General features: G+C 42.7%; 1 protein-coding gene across 9 annotated transcripts in view; it reads left to right on the forward strand.

Annotated features, from left to right (window-relative positions):
* The window catches only part of PAG1 (phosphoprotein membrane anchor with glycosphingolipid microdomains 1), a 153,606-nt gene that overhangs the window by 36,076 nt on the left and 95,648 nt on the right, over positions 1-21,882 (forward strand). For 7 of the 9 annotated variants that reach the window (XM_044928648.2, XM_044928652.2, XM_044928655.2 and 4 more), the window contains one exon: positions 14,277-14,347. The exons of the other annotated variants lie outside the window; for them this stretch is intronic. The gene's annotated coding sequence lies outside the window, so the exon portion shown is untranslated. The remainder of the gene's footprint in view (positions 1-14,276; positions 14,348-21,882) is intronic. 9 annotated transcript variants of the gene reach the window in all.

Consider the following 21,882-nt stretch of genomic DNA (forward strand, 5'->3'; position numbering starts at 1 on the left):
TAGTTATTCTTTGTTTCGTGGGGGTTGCGAAGGAAAGCAAGGAATTCTGTTATATTGATCATATGTGTCCCAAAATTGTTAATACTTGTTGAATCCCCAACACTCTGTGACATCAATAGCGTTTTAAAGACGAGGACACTCTGACACAGAGAGGTGAAATACTGCCCTGATAAGTAGTGAGGCCGAGTCTGAACTGGTTCTGAAACCTGCATTCTCTCTCAATGACTACACTCTTCTACCTATTCACACTAGCTGCTTATTTCACCTCTAAGCATCTTTGTGGTGCATGGCACTGACTTTTGAAAGTTTAAGCATTTTTCCTAGACCCTGAAGTAGTACATCTGAGATTGAAATTCCAGGCCTTTGCTATCCAAATTCCATCCTGCTCCTACCTCAGCAGAAGCTATATATATCAGATGACCCTCAAATCTGATCCTCCAGCCTTGTTTTGTGGGCCCGCTTAGTGATAGAAGGTAGAGTATTATTTTTCAAATCATATTGGTAGTAGCATGTATTTAAACATAGTGACATATCATGTGAAAATCCATGTTTCCAGCTTCTCTTAAAGGAGAAAAAAAAAAAGGAAAACATTCGCCAACACTGGGTTCACGTTCCGAAGTTCCCCCAAAGGATTAGATGTTAATACATGTGCTTCGTGGCTGCCCATTTACACGAGGCATGTTTGCCACAGTCCTTACCACTCCTTATTGCCTCCCAGATAATGCAGCCAGCCATCAGCTGCCTTTTTATCATGGCATGACACTTGTTTTCCTTAGAATAAAGGAAGGCAACATTGTTCACCTTCCTTTCTACCAAATCTGAGACGGCTTTGTGTTCTTCTGACACACTTCACTCATATATGGTCATATATGGTATCTGATCCTGCCTGACCCTGGTCAGCACTTGAGTTTATGACTCACCCTTCATGACAGGGCAAAGCTGTGACTACTGCTGACACCATTGTCTCCTTCTCTTCCTCACCTGCCCACAGGGGCTTCTGTCTTCCAAGTTTTTGCAGCCTTTCTCGTCTCTTCACTAAGAATCTATCGCTGCCTTTTTTTTTTCCTTTTTTTTTTTAGCACACAAGTCACATTTCTTTCTCATGGCTTTAATGTTCTACCTTTTATATAGCAATTTGTCTAGATGTATCATCCCTAATTATAAACTATTTAAAGTCATATTTCTAAAAACCTCCATTATTAGAGAATTTACAGTTGTCGTACTTAAGACTCCCATAGAATTGGAGGAGTTGAAATCATTAGTCCAACTAGGGAAAGATAGTCACTGAAATAAAATAGGCATACACAAAATAAAGTATCTTCTTTGGCATTTCTTAAATTAGTAATAAAGAGTATTGTGCAATTACTTCATTGCTATGGTTACTTTAATATTTCTTGCTAAAGACTTTCTGGTAGTTCTGTCAGAGTTTCAATGAGGTACTCATCAGTTGAATTAATTTCATGACACTTAATATGTGTAATAAGTAGTAATATTTCCTCTGTGGGATTCCCAGGTGGCACAGTTGGTAAAGCATCTGCCTGCCAGTGCAAGAAATATAAGAGATGTGGGTTCGATCCCTGGGTTGGGAAGATCCCCTGGAGAAGGGAATGGCAACCCACTCCAGTATTCCTGCCTGGAGAATCCCATGGACAGAGGAGCCTGGTGGGCTACAGTCCATGGGGTTACAAAAAGTCAGACACAACTGAAGTGACTTAGCACACACACATTTCTTCTGCATCCACACACGCATTTCTTCTGCATCTGGCTTTCTAACTAAGTATTCAAGGTGTTTTCATTTTTACGACTCAGAGGTCCCATCTCTCTACAAAGAAGCCCAATTCTGAATGTCTCTACTGATTCTCAGATTTGTTGTTGTTTAGTCACTAAGTCATGTCTGACTCTTGTGATCCCTTGGACTGTAGCCCACCAGGTTCCTCTGACCATGGGATTTCCCAGGCAAGCACACTGGAGTGGGCTGCCATTTTCTTCTCCAGAGGGTCTTCCCCACCCAGGGTTTGAACTCGGGTCTCCTGCATTGGCAAGCAGATTCTTTACCACTGAGCCACCAGGGAAGCACAGTTCTTAGATACTCAATCTGAAATAGTTGATCTGTTAGGAAATGGAAGTAAAGAGTTTCACAGAAGGGGAACTTTCCGCAAGGGAAAGGTTAATCAGTTATTCATATTGATATACTTTGTAGTACTTAGCACATTGTTGTTACAGAACAGACATTCAGAAGGAGCTAATAATATTCCATATGGAACTCCTAAGTAATTCACTACTGTATTACGCTTAGAAGTGTTTTTTTTCTTCCTGTCCAAACTGTAAATGACAAGAGGCTGCTTGTTTGTAGCCATTGTGTTAGGACTGAGGGATGATGGAAAGTTCCAGGAAGATGATAAGCTTTCAAGCTGGGCATGTGATTAGTGCTGATAGAAGATGGGGGTGGGTGGGGGATTGCGGGAATGGAAAGCTGCCTGGGATGTAAGCTGTGGGCTCTACGCCCATCTTGCTGCCAATCCCTGTTATCTTTATTTGCAGGGAAGGTCTGAGAAGGCTGAGATGCAGCTCGGTTTTCACCAGACCCAGACATCAGTGACTTCTTAACTCATAATGCCACTGTGGGAGAAACTGGAGCATTTGCAGGAGAGAAGGAAGGTGATGGAGTGAGTGAAAGGGTGTGGAACAGAGTAATAAGAGAGGATAAGAGCTTGTACTGTGGCCAGACTATTTGTTGCTACGTGTCTGCCTCCCTGCCCCGCCCCCATCAGCTCTGTGACCTCGAGCAAATAATTAACCTCTCTAAATGTCAGTTTCCACGTCTGTAAAATGGGGATAATAACTGTATTTCCCTCATAAGGCTGTTGTCATATGAAAGGTACATAGAACACGCCTGGCATAAGATGTCAGCCACTGTTAGTGTTTCTGATATAGAAGGGGAGGCTCACAGAACGGAGACCAGAAGACAGGCTTGTTCTGTCCTGTACCAGACTGTCAATGTTTCCGTTCATAAGTAGCAACATCTCTTCACTGTACAATTTTTTTTTCCCCTTCTTTGTCAATTGCTCTTTTTATTCTGTACCTGCAAGGTCATCTGAAACAGCCTGTCTTTTAATAAGTCAGGAGCCTAGAAAATAGATAAAATAAGGCAGGATAAAGAATGGCAAGTCAAAGCTCTGCATGCTTTTGGGACGCTTATCAATGTATGTTTTCAGACGTCTCTTTGGAAAACCTATTTCCAACTTTAGATGTTTTTTCAGGCTTGGTCTTTGCACTAAACCCAAATATCTTGTCATTTCTGAAATATGTCCATCCATGACTTATAAAATATTATAGAGATCTTTGGCTGTGTTGGAAAAGGCCTTAGTTCTTACCTCTACTTCATTAGGGACTAGAGAAGAAAAGCCTTCATATTATAATAGAATTGATTGTCCCCAGTTCTTTTCAAGACACTTGTTTTTAAAGATATTTTTCATACTAGATTCAAATCACTTTTTAAGTTGATTTTATTAAACAGATTCAAACTTTATTACTTTATCTCAAGAAATGAAAGAATGAAAGCATTAGTCATTCAATTGTGTCTGACTCTTCCTGACCCCATGGACTGTAGCCCACCAGACTCCTCTGTCCATGGAATTCTCCAGGCAAGAATACTAGAGTAGGTTGCCATTCCCTTCTCCAGGGGATCTTCCCAACCCAGGGATTGAACCTGGGTCTCTTATGTCTCCTGCATTGGCAGGCAGTTTTTTTTGTTTCCCACTAGTGCCACCTACGAAGCCCTATCTCAAGAAACAAGTACATAAAAAATAATATGCAACTGAGTATGTAATTTGAATCCAGAGACTCTGACATTGAAAGAAATAAACTAGCAGACACTTGCTGTATTTTTTCTAGTTCTGTGTGTCAGGAGTTTTGCTGAATACATTGATAATAATGTATATTTTGCTGAATACATTGATAATAATTTTCCTTCCCTGTAAGGAAAACTATTCTTGAGTTCAGGGATTTCATAAATGCAGTTCCATGCACTGGGCTTGATTCCTGTGGGCCAGACAAGTAGGCTGGTTCTCTCCATGTGTACCAGGTGGGAGTCCTGTCTTCAAGGAGCTGCTCTTCCAGCCCCCGGTGTGGCTCCTTAGAGTAGACTTAGGGATGGAGGAGAAGGAGCAGAGAGAATTATGGGATGAGGTATTCATGTTGCCATGGAGACAGTTGGGACTGAGAAGTGAAGAGAGGAGTGAAGGGGGTTGAAAGACTTTTGAGATGGCAGGGAAGGGTGACTTGAGCTCTGACTGCCCTTTATTATCCAATATCTTTTCTCTTTCCTGTTCTTTCAGCAGCTGCAGACTTTATCTCTGATCTGGGGGGCTATGGAGAGCGGGTTATGAAGTCGTGAGGAGTAAAAGTGGGGATGTTTCTTTCCCTGTCTCTTGCCCCCTCCTCCTCCTCACTCTTGATCCCTTCCCACCTTGTCACATAGAACTGACATCCCCAGTGGGTTGCAGAGTGGAAACCTGGGAAGGGAGTTCTAGAAGAAAATGAAGCAACTTTGTTTTCTTCCTCCCTTCTGGTCTCCTTTACCACTTCATTTCTTTCTAGGTCTCGTGGGAACGGGAGGTCCAAATGAGGAAGAAGGAATGCCTCCTCTGCCCTTTTCACCTCCCCTCTTCCTCCTGGCCTCGATGCCAGCAGTTACGCCCTTGCCACACAGAAACACACAGTCACATACATATACACTTACACTGTAGGTCCATCTTGAGGTGTGCATGTGTGTGTAGGATGGGAGTAATTAGGGCTCCAATAGACAGAAGTTTGAGAACATAAAACTGGATGTTGTGAGCAAAACAAGACCTTAAAATAGTGAGGAGAAAAATCAGATGATTCAGCTATTGGCCTAAAATGGAGTCCAGAGAACTAGTTCTAAAATTTTAGTGAAAATGTTAGTCGTTCAGTTGTGTCCAACTCTTTTCAACCTTATGGATGATAGCCCACCAGGTTCCTCTGTCCAAGGGATCTTCCAGGCAAGAATAGTGGAGTGGCTTGCCATTTCCTTCTCCAAGGAATCTTCACAACCCAGGGATCGAACCCATGTCTCCCCGCACTGCAGGCAGATTCATTACCATCTGAGCCACCAGGGAAACCAACAATAAAGCAGAAGATTCCAACTGACTGGGTCAAAAAGACTGCAAAAGCCTTGAAAAGTGAATTCTAATTGGGCAGATGGGAAAAGGGGGCCAAGGAGCAGAGCATGTTCCTGGCAGAGGTAGCAGCTTTATGCAGGTAATAGCATTAGCTAGCACAAGAAACCAGAGAAGGCAATGGCACCCCACTCCAGTACTCTTGCCTGGAAAATCCCATGGACGGAGGAGCCTGGTGGGCTACAGTCCATGGGGTCACTAAGAGTCGGACACGACTGAGTGACCTCACTTTCACTTTTCACTCTCATGCATTGGAGAAGGAAATGGCAACCCACTCCAGTGTTCTTGCCTGGAGAATGCCAGGCACGAGGGATCCTGGTGGGCTGCCGTCTATGGGGTCACAAGGAGTCGGACACGACTGAAGCGACTTAGCAGCAGCAGCAGCAGCAGCAGCAGCAGGGCAAGAAACTCAGATGGGTACCAGAAATGAGTGAGCCAGAGGATCTCAAAGCCTTCTCAGGAGGTCAGCAGATGGTACAGAGATGGGTAAAACTTCATGCATTTCCTTTTATTCTACTTTAGCAACAGCACTGCCATGCAGTGTTCAAAAGCAGCTGGTGCTTGGCTGCAGTATCTGGGGGACAATAGGGAGTGGTAAGGACTGTGGCCAACAGAGAGCACATGCCTCATCTAAAGGGCAGCAGTTCAAGAGCTTCACTCAGTTGCTGCTTTGGGGGAATTTGGGAATACAAGTCCAACGCTGAGAGATTTTATATTCCACATGATATATACTAGGCCCTGTTCTGTGCGTGCTAAGTCGCTTCAGTCGTGTCCGACTCTTCGCGACCCTTTAGACTGTAGGCCACCAGGCTCCTCTGTCCATGGGATTCTCCAGGCAAGAATACTGTAGTGAGTTGCCATTTCCTCCTTCAAGGGATCTTCCCAACCCAAGGATCGAACCCATGTCTCCTATGGCTCCTGCATTGCAGGTCAATTCTTTACAACTGAGCCACTGGGAAAGCCCAGGCCCTGTTCTAAATGCTTAATATACTCATTTAGCACATCTCCAAAAATGTAGTGAAGGTTTCCCCAAACCTGTTGCCTCAACCAGTTCATGACAGACTTCCTGGGATGTGCAGTTCAGCAGTATCTTCTCTTTGTACTTTTTCCCCTTCATGTACTAGTATTTCCTGGACTGCTTTGTACCCCAGATGACAGAATGATATTCTTTTATGAAGGATGTTGCCTTGAGAGAGAGGAGAGTGCTTCCAAGGTAAGATTGGGTACTTGTGGCTCTCTTGGATTAGCAGTCCCTCTCAAGGATTATTTAGGAAATGCTGCCCACAACATTGTCAGTCCATCCTGGTCTCCCACTAATCTAATGTTTGACTTTCAGCACCGTGCTCTCATTGTTTCCAAACTTCTGCACCAAACTTTGAATTTTGATTCAGTTAATCTTTTGTGTTTTTATAACAGGCCTTCTTCAACGCGGTGCTTTTCTTTTATATCCAACAAATTGTTCCTGATTTCTAAATGCATAGAAAGAAACTGAGACTTGTGGGGAAAAGTACAGCCAATCTTTTTTAATACCTGGAGAAATTTTTTTCCAGAAAAGTCACTGCACTGAGAGGGTGCCAGTTGGTATTCAAATGTGAGTCAGGACAGATGTTTGCCACATACCGTGATGAAAGTGTATGCCAGTGCTTATTTACCTTTTGGAAAGTAGTGGCCCAAACGGGATGGAATTTGAATATTATTGAATATTCCTCACTAACTACTTTTGTGGCTGAAATCCTGAAGAAAAACTCATAGTAAGGTTTCCCTGATGCTGGGAAGGATTGAAGGCAAAAGGAGAAGGGGGCGGCAGAGGGTGAGATGGTTAGACAGCATCACCTTCTCAATGGACGTGAATTTGAGCAAACTCTGGGAGATGACTGAGGACAGAGGAGCCTGGCGTGCTGCTGTCCATGGAGTCACAAAGAGTCAGACAAGACTTAGAGACTGAACAACAAAATAGAAATGAATGGCTCCCAAACTGAAACGGGAAGAATGAAGTACGGCTGGACAGAGAAGCTGTGGAGGAAACTGGTTTCAAAGATGCAGTGACAGACCAGCAGATCAAGAGCGACTCAGAGTTTTTACAAGTTTTCACATGATTCTTGCTTTGTTTTGTTTTTCTGGGAAGGCATATCCTTGAGGGTTTGAATAATATTCACTTGGTTGGTCTCCAGAACTCCAAGGCAGGGCCACGTGTAGCTGGGACTTAGGAGCAGTTAGTGAAGTAGGGACCAAAGGTCGAAGGTGAAACATGGACCCAAAAGGTACCACAAATGTGAGATCCAGATCTTGAGCAGGAAGCCTGGTGGCCAGTTCCACACACCATCACGATGTGGGCCGTGTGTAACCAGCAAGCCCTCTGCTGTATTCTAGATTTCCGTTTCCAGCATCTCTAAGTGTATTCACAGTATTGAAAGATGAAAGGAATCGGTGACAAACACAAACAACCGGTGTTCTCAGCAGCAAGCTGTAGATACACAGAAGAGTAATTGAAGGAGGAAGAGTCCTGAAGGAGCAGGAGGGGTTGGAAGGTGTGAGACCTTCTTAGGTATCTGCACCTGCAGACTTTTCAGCCTTTCCCCATCTGTAGAAGGAAGCTGCTGAGCTAGATGGTTCTCTAGATGTGGTTCTCAGACTTGAATGTGCACGCAGATTGCCCGGGCATCCTGTGACATTGCACCTTCTCAGTTCCTAAGTCTCAGGTGGGGCTGAGGTTTGCTGTTCTGACGGGCTTCCGGTGCTGCTGCTAGGCCACAGACCACATGGCGTTCGGCTCGCTCTGCGTGATCTTCAGCCCAGGCTTCCACGAGCTCTGCATGTCTGTGAGCGTGTGATCATCTGGCATTTCAGAAAGACAGGAAGGTGGCAGCAAACATGCCTGCCGTGGCAGTCACTCTTCTCATTCTTCATAATCAACTTCATCAGAAACCCTTTATGTGCCTAATTATGCATGACAATTTCACATGCTTTACAAAGAGAACTAACTCGATTTGGCCCCTGCATTATCAGACTTGACAGCCTAAGACAGCTGGAGAAATATGCGTAGAGACAGTAATAAATATTGAGGCAGTAATAAATATGGAGTGATAAATATTCATCCATATATTAATATAAAACATTAAAATAAAAAAGGTTATGTATTTAGCATGGGCCTTAGGATATTATAGGGCTTCCCTGGTGGCTCAGAGGTTAAAGCGTCTGCCTACAATGCGGGAGACCCGGGTTCTATCCCTGGATCGGGAAGATCCCCTGGAGAAGGCAATGGCAACCCACTCCAGTATTTTTGCCTGGAGAATCCCATGGACGGAGGAGCATGGTAGGCTACAGTCCACGGGGTCGCAAAGAGTTGGACACGACTGAGCGACTTCACTTCACTTCACTTCACTTAGGATATTTATCTTTCTTACAGTGTTTGTACCTTTTCAAAAGCTGAGAAACTAAAAATGTTGACTGTAATTTTTATTTAAAGAAAAAGAGTTTCTGTTTTTCAGATGGTGGCTGGGGAAGGGGAGGGTCCCTTTGTAAGGTTTCTTGTTATTGTTGTTTTATTTATTTTTAGCTTCACTAACATCAAAAGCAATATTGTAGGAGCCCCATGTGCCTAACCCTGGTTACCGTGTATGTGTGTCTTGGCCTGATTTTGTGTTGCTCAACGCTGAGCATGTGGACACAGTTTCATTAACCTCAGGTCTTTCTACCTAAGGGCCTTAAGCCCATCAAGTCATTCTCACATAGTCCTTGGGAAGCAAAAGAGGCAGGACCAGACATTGTTATCTCTGAATCATGGGTGCTTCTGGTCTGTCCAGAGTCTCGTGGTAATTAACTCACACGGGAAGGCTTAGATTCCATTCTATTTCTTCTGTACACGTGCTAAACTCACCCAAGGTCTTGGCTGCCTTGGTGGAGAAAGGGATCCAACGAGTGGCCATTGCCAGCATTCTCTCCTGACAGCAGAACAAATTTTGTTACTGATGGGCCACCCACCCACTGGAGATTACATTCAGGTCCCCACGGTGCTAAGCAGGTTTGTTATAACTTATCACAGTTTAACAGAGTGATTTCAGATTCATCCCTTTCATTGATTTCTTCTAGCCGAGAAACGGCTGAAAGAATTATCACAGAGCTAGAAAATGGTCACATCTCACCAAGGATGCCTGTGTCAAATATTAGTCATCATGGGATGAGAGACGGTTGGCTTATTGGTTTATACTTTCTTGATTCAAGTAATATAATATTTAGTGATGACTATGTATGGGCTTCCCAGGTGGCGCTAGTGGTAAAGAACCCACTTGCCAATGCAGGAGACAGAAGAGATGTGGGTTCGATCCTGGGTCGGGAGGATCCCCTGGAGGAAAGCATGGTAACCCACTACAGTAGAATCCTATGGACAGAGGAGCCTGGCAGGCTACTATGATCCATTGGGTCGCAAAGAGTTGGACACAACTGAAGTGACTTAGCACTCATGCATGCATGTATGTGCTTAGGAATACAGAGGTGCAGGTAAACTGTATCTGGCCACAGCGCTAGGCGACAGTTGTGTGTTATCCAAAATGATCTGAGTGAGGTGTACCTCTGGAGTCAGGTACCCTTGCATTTGAAACTTGGCTTCGCCACTCACTGGCTGTGTCACTTACCTTTTTCAAACCTCCGTTTCCCCATCTGTAGAATCAGCATAACAATAGAACAGATTCCATGGAATTCCCAGGAGATCCCATGAGATGAGGGTGTATAGAATGTACAGCACAGGGCCTGCAAATATTAATAGGAAGCCTTGTAACTGGTAATTTTTAGTAATCATAATAAAACTATTACAAATGACAGCATCTGAAATCATTTGAGTCTTGAAAGAGAGCAGAGATTCTAAATTCAGCATTTTCATATTATTTCATGAGTGAGTATTAGTGTGGGAGTTTGTATCTAGGTTAATGAGAATGTCACACTCTGTTTATTAGGAATAAAGCTGTTATTGAAGCAAAGCCTGCATTAATTAGGCTCAACTTCATCTTTCATTCAGTTATGTCACATACAGCTGTTGTTTCCCTCGTTTTGTAAAATTAACTAGAAAGAGTGAAGGCAGTCTGCTCAGATTAAAGAAGACATAAAAACCCTGAGTAATTATTAGAGCCAGAAGCTAAGCCTTCATGAAGCCACAGTGGCAGCACTATGTATTTTGCATTAGTGCCTGGTAATAGACCTTTGTGGGCATCGGGAGCTGTGCAGACCAGATCGAGGGCACTGAGTAGCTGGTTGCCCCTCAAAGCTAATTGAGAGCAGAGGGGGAGGGGTATCTGGAACTCGGTCTCAGGAAGTGAGATGATGCCATTTGCTGCAGACAGGGTGGGAATGCGGGCGAGGCGCTCCAAGGGCCCCATGCTTCCATAAATGGAATCCAAAGCCTGCCAACTGTATATTGTAAGACTGAAAGGCAGGACCAAGCAAGGGCAGGAGGCAGCTGAATGGAAACCCATGAAGCCAAAATGAGCCATTTAAGGTGGAAGAGGGGAAGCAGAGCCCCAGGAAAGTCCCTCAGCTCAGAAACCCGTTCAGTAACACTTTTTATAGGGTGCCTGTGGCTTCTGGGCAAGCGGAGGTTGACCCAGCTTGGCACAAACGGAAGCCAGTTCTTCCCCAAATTCAGTGTGCACGTGGCTCACCTGTTCAAATGTAGATTCTAATTCAGTAGGTCTGAGATTCTGCATTTCACTCAAGCCACAGGTATGGTTGGCGATGCGAGGCCAGGGACTACACTTTGAGCACGTGAATGCGTGATAAGTCGCTTCAATTGTGTCTGACTCTTTGCGACCCCATGGACTGTAGCCTGCCTGACTCCTCTGCCTGTGGGATTCTGTAGGTAAGAATACTGGAGTGGATTGCCATGCCCTCCTCCAGGGGATTTTCACGACCCAGGGATCCAACCCAGGTCTCCCTCATTGCAGGCAGATTCTTTACCATCTCAGCCACCAGGAACATGTGGTTAAACTAGAACAGAATCAGAAAAAGCCAGTTAGTAAAAACTACATACCAACATATGTATTCATAAAGCCACTCTGTTGTTCAGTTGCTCAGTTGTGTCTGACTCTTCGTGACCCCGTGGACTGCAGCACACCAGATTTCCCTGTCCTTCACTGTCTCCAGGAGTTTGCTCAAGTTCATGTTCATTGAGTTGGTAATGCCATCGACTCACTCTGGATCATTTGAATTGACATGGCTACCTGTTTTGGGACTCTTTTTCACCTGACTGTGCTGAATGTAATAGAAATCATTGAGCCTTCCAAGCCCTTGGGGGATCAGGAGGGAAAATGACTAGCATTAAATTCTTTCCAGAAATTCCTGTCCTTCCTTTTCTCTTCAGTTGCTTTCAGGGAGGTCAGTAGTTAAGTCAGGATTTAACCCAGCACCTGCTCGGGGCTGTGGGGCTTCCTATCTTCATGTGGGACATGGACAAAGAGCTGTAACCTGTTAGCACTTAACAACAGTTCCTCAAGCCAAATGCCCACTTCCCTTAGGGCTGATGGTAAAGAATCCACCTGCAATGCAGGATACCTGAGTTCCATCCCTGGGTCAGGAAGATCCCCTTGGAGAAGGGAATGGCAACCCACTCCAGTATTCTTGCCTGGAGAATCCCATGGACTGAGAAGCCTGGTGGGCTATAGTCCATAGGGTCGCAGAGCATCAAACATGACTGAGCAACTGACACTTTCACGCTTTTACACACTTCAGCCTGTACATACTTTTTATTACTTGTGTCTCTCTGTATCTTATGTGTTGGTAACTTGGTTTCCTGAACTGAGCCTCTTTGCTTTTGTATAACATAGAGGTCTATCAGTGTTAGACTCATTAGAAAAGACCCTGATGCTGGCAAAGATTGAAGGCTGGAGGAAAAGGGGATGACAGAGGACGAAATGGTTGGATGGCATCACCGACTCAATGGACATGAGTTTGAGTAAACTCCTGGAGATGGTGAAGGACAGGGAAGCCTGGCGTACTGCAGTCCATGGCGTCGCAAAGAGTCAGACATGAATGAGCGACTGAACAACAACTATCAGTATTTAACTCAAAATAGTTATTGCTCTACTTAGGAACAGGTGCTTTTCCCAAACCCTGTTTCTGTTACAGTTGTTTAGAGCTTGAAATGCAGCTTCGTGGTTTTATAAACAATGGTGTGGCTGATGCGGAAACCTTCCAGAGCTCACGGCTTTGCTGAGGTGTCTTGCTTAGTATTTGAGAATGGGGAATTCCCGACAGAAGGGCAAAGAGGAGAGAATTTCCATTGCTTTTCTATGTTGAAAGCAAACCCTTTGCCAGTGTGATCTTTTACCCTTTTCCTCCTAACCAGACACTCTCCCTCATCTTCTGCTACACCTTTCTCTTGCAGGTCCAGCCAGGGGGCTCTTAGCTCACATGGTCAGGGGCCCCAGGACATGGGATGGGGGCTGGGGAGCTCCTGTCTTGCTGACCTCTGGATAGTCTGAGCTGGCAGGCCATGGAGGGACCACCACCTCGCTCACTATTTCCCTTTGCTCTTTCTCGAATTGGTTTGCATTTTATTTCTTTCTAAGAAATAGCTCTTTCTTTTCTCTTTTAAACTATCAAAAAGGGGAAAAAAATCACATTGGTTTACCTCAATGGGTACTTTTTCTAAGACTATTCAATCTAGTTATTGGGTCATTCTTTTTCACACAATGCTTTTTACTTCCGCCTAATAGTTTAAGATACCTTCTTAGATCCTCAATCTACAAAAACAGAATATTAAATTTGTGATTACGTTCCTCAAACTTGAATCACGTATCCTCTTGGAGGAAGTGATCTTTGTAAGTGATACAGATTTATCTTAACCGTAGGAAACCATGCTAACAAAAATATGGCATTTTTCAAGATGAAGATATAAAATAGTATGGCTAAATCTATTATAACAATTATCACACAGTTCAGTGCAGTTGGGGAAGGTGCCCCGGAGAAGGAAATGGCAACCCGCTCCAGTACTTTTGCCTGGGAAATCTCATGGACAGAGGAACCTGGCAGGCTACCGTCCGTGGCGTCACAAAGAGTCAGACATGACTGTACAACTGAGCACACAGACTTTTGTTCCAGTCTGTTCCAGATGAAATATATCTTTATTCTGATAACACTGTCATCTTCTTGAGACATTAAACCATTTTTGTTTTTGTTTTCATCTCTAAGTACCTTGCATCCTGGAAGGTACACGTGTTTGTGATTTGAAGTGCTAACCCATAGTTACCGTTAGTCTGTGAGAAGAGATGGAATGAAGTTATGAGTAAGACATAAAGCATGGGCGTAATTAGTAATCATTGACAGCACATGTGATTAATGCAATCCTTTTTACTTTCCTACTGGTATAAAATTTGTGATAATACATAGATCTGTGAATATTGGCAGAGCAAGTTTTAGCTTTTATTTTTCAGCATTATTTTTTACCTTACTAGAGGTTAATTAAGTAATTATTTTAGTTACTTTCTTTATTGCTCAGAACTTTAATAAGTAAATGAAAATGACCATCATCTTACCTTTCATCGTGATGTGCTTAGTCGCTCAGTAGTGTCTCTGCGACACTAGTGTCTCTTTGCGACACTGACTCGGACACTTTCTGACTCTTTGCAGCTCCATGGATGATACAGCCTGCCAGGCTCCTCTGTCCATGTGGATTCTGCAGGCAAGAATACTGGAGTGGGTTAGCCATGCCCTCCTCCAGGGGATCTTCCCAACCCAGGGACTGAACCCAGGGCTCCCACATTGCAGGCAGATTCTTTACCATCTGAGCCACCAGGGAAGCCCAAAGGGTGAATATGACAGAAAACAATGAGAAGATGGCCTGATTTGAGCAGTGAACACATAAGTAGCCTGCGTGCATATTCATGGGATTCTCTAGGCAAGAATACTAGAGTGGGTTGCCATGCCCTTCTCCAGGGTCCTTCCCAGCCCAGGGGTCAAACCCGCATCGCTTGTGTCTCCTGCCTTGGCAGGCAGGCTTTTTACCCCTAGAGTCATCTGGGAAGCCCTTATTACTTCAGTTTAATCCAGTTCAGAGTTTTGAAATTGTTTCCTGTTGTGTTTCCTTTCCAGAAAACCCCGAGGTCATTCTCTTATTTCAACAGTTGAATGCAACTTCACAGCTGGGAGAGAGTGATTGTGAGGTATTCGTTTTTCTGGTTTGTTCTACACTGTTTATCCATGCTTGCTTACAGTTTAACTTTGTACAGGCATCAAGGGTATATTCGGGTACTCTGAGATGTGGGACTGGAGACACACAGCTTTGAAGCTGAGAAATCTCAAGGGTATTTGCTAATTCAGTTTTGAAGTTAGCACCAGGAGGCTTCTGCCCCAGCCTCTTAAGACACCACTCACCATGCTTCCTACAACATGGTGTTTCCCTTTGGTAAGTGATGGGCCTGAGCTTGGTTCTCCCTTTTAATGCCTATGTGAAATTAGGCAAAGGGCCTAACCTCATTCAAGTTCTGTGTTCATCTTTGAGATGGAGACTATAATTGGATAGCTTGATGAGTTTCCAGCTCCAAACAGTGCTCACCACCACCACCAATACCAGCAACAAAATATATATTGGACTGTGTTTTACTGTTATTATTATCAATAGTATTGGTCATCTCATTTAGTGCTGATAATAAAGTTATATAAAAATTTTTAAATGACTTTATGTCATCTATGAACAGAACTGAAACCAGAAAAAAATCAGCCAGCCTAAACGAACAAGTTAACACAAAGGCATTCTTTATTTGATGTTAGCAATTAGTTCGCTACATGGTTATCTGCTTTTCTAATGAATCCTGGACTTTGAAGTGCTCTGCCCACCCATTTAAAAGATTTACAAACCTCAAGCACTGTGACCTGACTGACCTCTGTCCATTATACATCATTATCCAATTCCTCTTATGGGCCAGAAAGGAAAGAGTACATCTGGTCTGAATCTCTTCACAGAAGCAATCTTGTAAAACAGGCCACTGTCTTTCAATCAAATCTTTCCTTTAACTTGTTGAGAAGCTCTTTCTTTTGCTAGAGTAACCCTTTCCTCTTAGGAGAGCAGGGTGCTATTTCAGGGTCATTGGGGTTCCCCTCGGAGATCTTTCTAAATATAACTGCAGATCCTGGAAAACAGCCTGCCTTTTGTTTGTTAAGTTCAACTTAAGAGTCAGTGTATTAGGAGCTTCGATTATCCACGCTCCAAAAATGCCTTCCTCTGATCTCCTAGCGTTTGACAAGAATCTCGAATCAGGGGTTATATATTGTTTTCTCTAATGCACTTCCATTTTCACTAAAGCTGCTTGCCTTACATATTTTATTTGTGGGCCTGAATTATAGAGCATTTTCTAATTAGGGGACAGTAAGATTTAACTCAAGAATCTATATATTTTAGAATAGGGCTCAGATGTTTCTGAGGAGGAATCACACGGTCCTCTTAAGTTTCTAGAAAGCATTGTATTGAGTGCCTTTTTTTTTTTTTGTAGGTGGTAGATTGCTTCAGTCTTACTGTGGGGATATTTTTCTGCCTCTTTTAAAAAATTGATCTGGAATTTGCAGTTTGCTGTCTGCCAAATTCCTGACCCCAGCTTTTGGTTATCAACATTTGTATATCCCAAGCAGTTTTCAAAACTAATCTGTGCACAGTGAAACCTTCTTTCCCACCCCTCCTCACTTACCTGCTACTCACAACTGATACCTTCTCCTGGAATCAATATTTTAATTAAAGGCATCACTGTCGACCTTGTAACTCAAGCCAGCAATCTCCATCCTGACATCGCTTCACTGTTTGCATTCAGTCCACACTGGATCCCGGATTTAAGAGAACGTATGAAAGTTCCCCAAACAGTGGCACTTGGTGAGGTCAAATATTAATTGCCAGCTGTCACAAATGTTAATTGTAAATATCCTTCCGGTCCAGCTATCCTCTGCCTCCCACTGTCACTACATCAGTTCTGGTTCTCATCAACTCCACGTGTTGCTGGAGCTCACTAGTATAGCTGTCTTTCAACAGATTGTCCCCACTCTGGGTACCCTGCTCCCCACTTTATAGTGTGATTTCTTGTTCAGTGACTTCTGTGGGTGCTTGTAACCTTGAGAAGAGACCCAGACATCTTGGTGTATGCCTCCACCGTCGGTCCTGTGCACCCTCTAGTGCACTGCCTGCCTTCCCCTGCTTTGCTGTCTGTGCTTCGTTAGGACTGAGTTTCTTGGGCTGTTTCAACGCATTGTGTCCTTTCAGGCTTTGCACGTGCTGGTCTCACTCCTGATAATGCCCTTGCTCAGTTTCTCTTGATAAATCCCTATGCAGCCTTCAAAGTCCACGTCAATTTCCATCTCCTCTGAGAAGCCTCTCCCACCCCCACATTTCCCTCCTGTGAAGTGGGTTCCTGTGATTCTTTAGCTGTATCTCTGGTCAGACTATACTTAATTATCCATTAATATGTCTGACCCTCCTATGGACACTAAGCTTGTGGGTAAGATTCAGATATTATTATTTTTGTATCTACAGCATTTAATAGATGCCGTGCACATAGTAACACACACTGGATGCTCTAATTTAAATGAGTGTATCTCTGACACTGTAATAAAAAGGAAGGTGTGTGTGTAGTCACTCAGTCGTGTCCGACCCTTTGCGACCTTTTGGACTATAGCCCGGTAGGTTCCTTTGTCCGTGGGATTCTCCAGGCAAGAATACTGCAGTGGGTTGCCATTCGCTTCTCCAGGGGATCTTTCCAACCCAGGAATTGAACCCGCGTCTCCTGTGTTTCTTACATTGCAGGCAGATTCTTTACCCACTGAGACATTGGGGAATCCCAAAAAAGGAAGGTAGTGTTTGTAAAAAGGAATCTCAAGCTGTGCTTATTCTCTATGTACAAACATTTTTCTCAACGATAATGTTTTGCTTTTCTGTTAGACTTTTAGTATCTATGGATTAAAGAAGAGCTGCCAAAACCAATTTACAGCCCTTTTGCCTTTTCTATGGGATTCCTTGGTGGCTCAGACAGTAAAGAATTCGCCTGTAATACAGGAGACCCGGGTTTAATCCCTGGGTCGGGAAGATCCCCTGGAGAAGGAAAAGGCAACTCACTCCAGTATTCTTGCCTGGGAAATCCCATGGATAGAGGAGCCTGGGGGGCTACAGTTCGTGGGGTCACAAAGAATCACACAAAACTGATGAACCAAGTAAGAGAGGGGGCATGGCTGTCAGAACTAACATGGTGGCTGCGTATCCTTGGAACTTGCAACTGTGTAGTCATGTCCACCTAGAGAGGAGATTTAGTCAGTGCATTCGCCAATCTGGGTGAGGATAGTAGTTACTTGTATAATGTTTGAATTTGGGATTCAACAATTAAATTACCCTAACCCATTTTCAGGCTTCTTGTGTGCCCATGTCTTGGAAGTGTGTTTCAGATCACCAGAGTTGTTCTTTTCACTCATGAGAAAGACAAGCCATGAGAACAGCATCAGTAACTGTCCGCTGGGACAGCAGCCCTAATCCCAAAACAACAAGGCTGCAGTTAACACAGTTAGCAATGGATTGTGTCTTTGAGGAGCTCGGGAAACATAATGGGATTCATTTTTAATTCCAACCAATTTGAGAAACAAAGCAAAAGCCTTGGCCTCTGGCTTTGTAATCAAAGGTTACCACAGGCCGGTCAGAACTTTCAACAGCTGTCTCCACTGTGAAAATAGGCTTGGGTTGTCAGGTGATTTCAGAACTGAGGAAATGATGACTTTAGCCAGGTTTTGTCTCCCATGTGAACTCTGACTCTCAAAGATGAGGTTAATTTCAGTGTACAGTGTTTGCTTTATTTTTCAAACCAATTTTAATAGCAACCTCCTTGCACTCTGAAAAAATGTCCCAGAGCAGTTAAAAAAGAGTTGATATAAATAAGCGTTACAATGTATATCTTAGCTGTCTCTAGGTCAGTAGTCAACAAAATACTTTGCAGTCAATTAATTAATCCTGTTTTTTTTCTCTTTTTTGCTATCCTGCCTTGCATTTATTATGTGAGCATCTTCTGAACTATAAAAGGCAGTATACATATTCACTATAGAAAGTTGGAAAATATGAAATTCCAAAGAAAGAAAAAAGCTTTCTTATGAGGTTGTACCCTAGAAAGAACCATTGTCAACATCTTGGTTGATATTAGCCTTAAATAGTTTTCTTCCAGGCAGGGATGCATACTTTTCAAATTCTTATTATGAAAAATTTTACATCCATGAGAGAATAAATAATAGAGTGAGTTCTTGTTTACTCACTGTATAAATTCACAGATTACCAAGATTTTGCCAGTATTGGTTTGTCAACCTCTTTTTAATCTTTCCCTTCCTCATTTCTTTTGGAAGTATTGGCTAACTACCTTGAAAAGGAAAGAGGAATCCTGATTCCTGAAAGAGGGCTATGGAAGGCAATCATTTGCCTGCCAACTTCGTACACCTTCACCCAGCTTTTACTTAGGAAGCAGAAAGTATGGTTTTCCATTTAGTATTGTATTTGGGGGATAAGTAGCCTTAATGCTCAGGTCTATCACATGCTAGATGAGTATTGATTTTTCTTCTTAAATCAATGTTTCCCTAGAGCATAGTTTTATTTATTCATAAAGCCAAGATGATGTCTGACAGGAGTTATAGCAGTGTAAATCTGTGATGCAGGCACAATACGAAGAGCTTTTGTAAGACTCAAAAATCAATGATGCTGGAGGGTTACTTCATAAGCTTGAGAGAGTGCATTTGCTGTGCTTCCAAGTATAAAAGGAGAATTTCAGCCTCTAGTTAAGTTTCATTCTTCTGTTTTCTAGGCCGCTGTCCAAATGAAGTACAGTTAACCCTTGAATAATGTGGGTTTGAACTATGCAGGTTCACTTATACATGGATTTTTTCTAGTAGTGAATACTATATATAGTAAGTACTAAATGAGTCGTAATTGGTTGAATCCATGGAAGAAGAACCATGGGTAGAGCAACCATGGTTACAGAGGGCCCATTATAAATTATACAGATTTGCCACCCCACCCCCACATTGTTCAAGGGTCAGCTGTATAGCATCAGACTGGATAGAACCAAGCTTCAGCATTGGTCCCTTTTTGATGTCAATCTGTTGACTTACTCTCAAAAGCTATGCCGGCCCTACTGATCATAACACTGTCATTTGGCTTCATGGCATAGAATACATTCCAAGAGTATTCGCTTTTTGTCACTATATTTACTTTTTGGAATGTGAATATATCCTGACAGTATTCACTTTTTGTGTGTGTTCTATTTTCTTTTTAGAAGTTTTTAATATATAAATATTACTATTCAAATTTTTTAACTTAAAATATGTCTCAAATGGTTTCCCCAACCTTAATTGACTTGTTAGTGGTTAAAATTTTGTCTAATCACTAGACTGTCCCCATCTAGAGTTGTAAATATCAGTTTTCTATTAGGTATGTGATCTCAACAAGGTAGAACTTGGTTGGGAAGTCAGATGACCTAGACACTGGTTTCATTATTTACTCCTGGCTTCTGTGTGACCCCAGGTAAGTTCCAGAACTTCTCTAGGACTGTTTTTATTTATTTTGTTTTGAATTTTTCATTTAAATAAAAGTGAGTGAAGGTGCATGAAATTGGCAGGCATTCGTTTGACTTCTGTAGTTTTCTGTATATTAGGACTCTTTTTTTTTCTTTTAAAATAACTAGTTGATATTGAAAAAACAAAAAGAAGGAAAGAGGAAATGAAAGACCAAAAAGGGACAGGTGAAGTGAGGATTATTTCTTCATGAAGAATAAAGTTTCTTCCAGTGTGAAAATACTGTGATTTTCTGTGAAAAGATTTCACATGCTGAGCTGTTATCAGTAGTCATGATTTCCTTAGAAATTTCTGAGCCATCAAAGATATACCTTGAGTTCAGAATCTGAGATTCCCAGCACCTGCTCCTGAGAGCAGATGGGGGCTCTGGCCAGACCTATGGTTTCCTGGGACCCCAGTTCCCCACAAGGGCTTCTCTGATGGCTCAGATGGTAAAGAATCTGCCTGCAATTCAGGAGACCCGGGTTTGATTCCTGGGTTGGGAAGATCCCCTGAAGAAGGGAATGGCTACCCACTCCAGTATTCTTGTCTGGAGAATTTCATTGACAAAGGAGCCTGGTGGGCTACAGTTCATAGGGTCGCAAAGAGTCAGACGCAACTGAGCAACTAACACACCTCTCACCAAATCAACCCCAATCATTAAAGAAAGGAGTGACATCATCGCAAGATGGCCCTACATCCAAGTAATTAGCACATGGTAATTTTGAATGGTGGGCCTCTGAGGTCAACCATAGTTTCTCATAATTTTGCTGTGTCACCGGGTAGTGCTAGGGTCCCTCCTTCTCTGCATGTGCTTCACTCATTCTCTGCAGACTTCAGGCAAGCTGTTCTGCTGGCCATTTTCTGATGGTTTTAACTATGAAGAGTCACAGAACAGAGTAGGAGGGGGAATAAAATAAATAAAACTTTTCCTGTAATATCATGTAGGGGAAGAACCAAAAAATGGAGGATTCTGTGAAAACGAATAATATTTCCTATGGGATAGCCAGAAAATGTAGACACTCAAGAGTGGTGGCAAGCCAGGCTTTGCCATTTCATGACCACGATCATCTGCCATTGTCCAGCAAATGACCCAAAGTGCAAAGGCGTGCTGTCCAATGTTAGTATCTAAAATTTATTTTTCCAGGGATTTCCCTGGTGGTCCAGTGATTAAGACTTAGCCTTCCAGTGTAAAGGGTATGGGTTTGATCCTTGGTTGACAGTGGGGGCTAAGATCCCACATGCCTCGTGACCATAAAACCAAAGCATAAAACAGAAGCAATATTGTAACAAATTCAATAAAGAATTCAATAAAGAGTTTAAAATTTTTTTAATTAAATTTATTTTTCCACATTTGAGTATGTATAGTTTATAAAATGTGTATATACAATTACAGGTATTGTTAGGCAGTTATGAAGCTAAACAGATATGTTCGCAGAGGATAAGGGAAGTTTAATTTTAGTTGAGTGTATTTTTGAGTGTCTGCTCTAGAAGAATCTCCTTTCACTGGAGATGAGTTTGCCTCCTGGGTGTATAAGAGTGTGGTGTGGGCTGCAAATACCAGCTCAGAATTGCATCCTCAGGATGACCATGGGGAAAAGGGGTGTTTTCATAGATACCTGAGGCACTGTTAGTGGAACTGCTGTGAGTGACAGGAGTGAATTCCTGTTGACTGATTTCAAATTGCTTTGTTTTATAATCCCTTCATATAATCTAATACATATTATGATATTTGAAAATGTGCCTCGAACATTCACAGAAAAGTGGTCCTGAATTACAAGACAGGATCACAGTTCTACAGTTTGCCATTTGACACCCTTTTCCCATCAGACAGTTTATATAGGTTGCAGGAATAGAGAGGATGGTTCCTTCTTGTATTCAGATCTCAACTTAAATGTTCCTTCCTCAAAAAGGGCTTCCTCAGGCAGCCAGGGCTCAGGAATCCCTCATAACACTCTGTCCTTCCTCCCTCATTTGCCTTTTAAAAGTAATTAGCCTCCAATTAAAATAAATTAATTTAAAAAAAATAAAAAATGAAAACCTTGAAAAAAAATTTTAAAATTAAAAAAAAACATTTACTTTCCCTACCTGATCCTCTAGTGTTAATTGGTCTTCCGTGAGTCTTCACCTATGGGGAGGTCAG

The sequence above is a fragment of the Bubalus bubalis genome, chromosome 15, assembly GCF_019923935.1.
Source record: "Bubalus bubalis isolate 160015118507 breed Murrah chromosome 15, NDDB_SH_1, whole genome shotgun sequence".
NCBI classification, from domain to species: Eukaryota; Metazoa; Chordata; class Mammalia; order Artiodactyla; family Bovidae; genus Bubalus; species Bubalus bubalis.